Genomic DNA, 3,053 nt, shown 5'->3' on the forward strand with positions numbered 1-3,053 from the left:
AATAATAATAATAATAATAATAATAATAATAATAATAATAATAATAATAATAATAAACAAGTGGCTACCTCAAAGGAATAGGCTTTAGAAAAAATAACGCCACTGCCCAAACTCGAACCTGCAACCTTTCATTTAACCCTACATCTCCTCTAACCACTCCTCCATCCTTGTTTATTTAACTAAACCCCGATTTATATGTATATAACCCCTTTCTCTGTTTCCAATTCTTATAGCCCAAGCCCAACATCATTTAATTATAACTCTCGGCCCAAATATATACTGGATCTCAGTCTAATGTAAGTGTGGCCCAACAGCAAACAAAAAGGAGTCGGTCCAATTCTTAAATAACACAGGAGCTACAACTGGGTCTCGGTCAAAGGAAATATAAAAGAAAAAAAAAAATAAAAAGATTCGTTCATCATCAATAATCTCGTCGTTATCATGTTCTCATACCCCTTCATCAATAATCTCTTCTAACTCATTATCAACATCATTCTTGCATCGATCTCACCATGTTACCATTATCCTAATCAAAAAACACATCAATGTTCATCACACTTTATCCTTTACAGCTTAAAAGAAAGAGATGTACAATTTACATCTTGGCCCCATTTGTTCCATCAATTACTCGGCAATTAAAAAAAACATGAGTTCCATTAAACTAATCGACTTCCACTCAATCCACTAGTGGCTTTCATTTGTATAATTGAGGCCCTACCAAAACATTAACACATATACACCTTCGTTCCATATATAGAATCACATATATAGATTATATCTCGATATATAACTCCATTTATATTTCTTACTCCTCATCATCTTCGTGGAGGAAAAAAATAATAATAAAGCAGCGGTCCAGCCGAGAGGAAACAAGGAAAAAAATAAGGTGACGGTAGTTGCAGCGAAACAGCAAAGGTGGCTGTTGGATTCTCGTTTTCATCATTAAATTACATGGTTCGCATGATTATCTACACCTTACATATAAGGTTGTGCTTGAAATACGCGAGTCATATGCTAGCTTACGTGATACAGGTATTTATTCTTTATCATCTTTTCTGTTACGCTTCGAAGGATAGAAAGGAAATAAGTGGAACAGTAGCAATTAATTTAAACGATGGTGTTGGTTGCTCTAGTTCAAAACAGAAATACATGAGCCATTGATAATGGTTCGGGTTAGTTGTTGATCATGGGTTCATGAGGGTGGTGTTTCAAAGTGGGTTCTCGATGGTTGAGGTGACAAAGTGATGATAATGAAGGTGGCAATAAGGTGTTCACTAGTAGTCGACTGATGAGGATGGTGGGTTGTTGATTTTTTTTTTATGGGGATGAAAAGGTGGTGGTCGAAAAGTGTTGCAGGGTATTAAGGTGGTGGTTTGGGTTGTTAAACAATGAATACAGAAAAAGATAAAGAATGGTGGAAAAGTGAAGGTGGCGGTCTAGTAGCGTTTAGACAATGGTGGTGGGTTTCTAATTCATGACAGAAGATGGGCACAGTCGTAGTAGTTTGATAACAAAAGTGGTTCGTAGGTGATAGTGAATAAGTGGAATCTCGAGGTGGTGAAGGTGGGTTTGTTCATGGTTGGTGTTAAACAAGAAAACAACAGTTTTTGTTGGTTGATTGATGACAGAGGTAATGAGTTCAATAATGATTTGAAACAGGAGGAAGAATTAATCGTGAAAAGAGAGAAATAAAGGTGACAGTTTTGTGATTTACTTAGAAACAAATGTGGCATTTCATGGTAGCCGAAAGATGGTTTGTTTAAGTGATACGGTTTGGTTGATGAAGAGAAGAGGTTTAAGAGATACACTCAATATTTGGTGAAATGAGAAGTGAGTGTGGAGGGTGTAGGAAGAGAAACAGAAATAGAAATATGACGTGGGTTCTCCTCCACTTTCATTGTATAAGTATATATATAAAGATAGGAAAAGAGACGATGAAAAGAAATATATTAATATACATGCTATCAAAGATAAGGAAATGAAACCGAAAGTGAAGCATAGTGGTTTAGATTCTTCAATCAAACACAGTAATCTTCAATCTAATCACTTTTACGGATATATTCAACCAACATAAAAACATAATAATATATGATATAAACAATTTGACAGATAACAAACCCATCAAAATTTCAAAGTAAGCATAGTACTTCTAATTATAATATTAATTAAAATTTAAAACGTGTGATAAGTTTAGCCGTCACCATTTACGGGCTGGATTTCGTACTCCGTCGTTAATCAGTGGTGGATAAAAGTCCTCTGAAAAATCCCATATTTTTAAGTTAAATATATTTATTTATTTTGGTCATTATGGTATAAAATTCGATCATAAATTATTAAACAAAAATTAACTCACTGCCCACTCCCGATCCTGAGTAAAATATAAAAAGTGTTAAAATTTATAAATTAGCTTCTAAATATATTTTTAATAAGCCTAAAATTTATAGAACTCATTTTCGGGTCACCGTTTATTTTAAAATCATATAAGTTTGAATTTAACTTGCTTAATATTAATCAGAACATTAAACGAGTATTACAATCATTTAATATTTATTTTTAATATACTTTATTTATATATATAGATATATATAGATATATTTTAAATAATAATTATTATAATATCCTATTTTTATTTTATTAATTTTTAATAACAACATCATATAATACTTCAAATTATATTTTGAATTATTATTTATATATACATACACATATATCTATTTACAATTAATTGTTCGTGAATCGTCGAGAGCAGTCGAAGGTCAATTGAATATATGAACATCGTTTCAAAATTTTCTAGACTCAACAATACATACTTTGCTTATCGTATCGAAATCATATAAAGATTAAGTTTAAATTTAGTCGGAAATTCCCGGTTCGTCACACATTCTGCAGAGGATATTGACGATGTAAATACATAAATTGCAATAAATATGCAATATTATGGAACCGAAACGAAATGACAAATATTGATGAGAATTTTTCATATAATGACATCATGAATAAATATGATGATCTAGAACCAATATCTGTCATTAAATGTCAAAATACACATGGCT

This window comes from Rutidosis leptorrhynchoides, chromosome 2 (genome assembly GCF_046630445.1).
Source record: "Rutidosis leptorrhynchoides isolate AG116_Rl617_1_P2 chromosome 2, CSIRO_AGI_Rlap_v1, whole genome shotgun sequence".
NCBI lineage: Eukaryota > Viridiplantae > Streptophyta > Magnoliopsida > Asterales > Asteraceae > Rutidosis > Rutidosis leptorrhynchoides.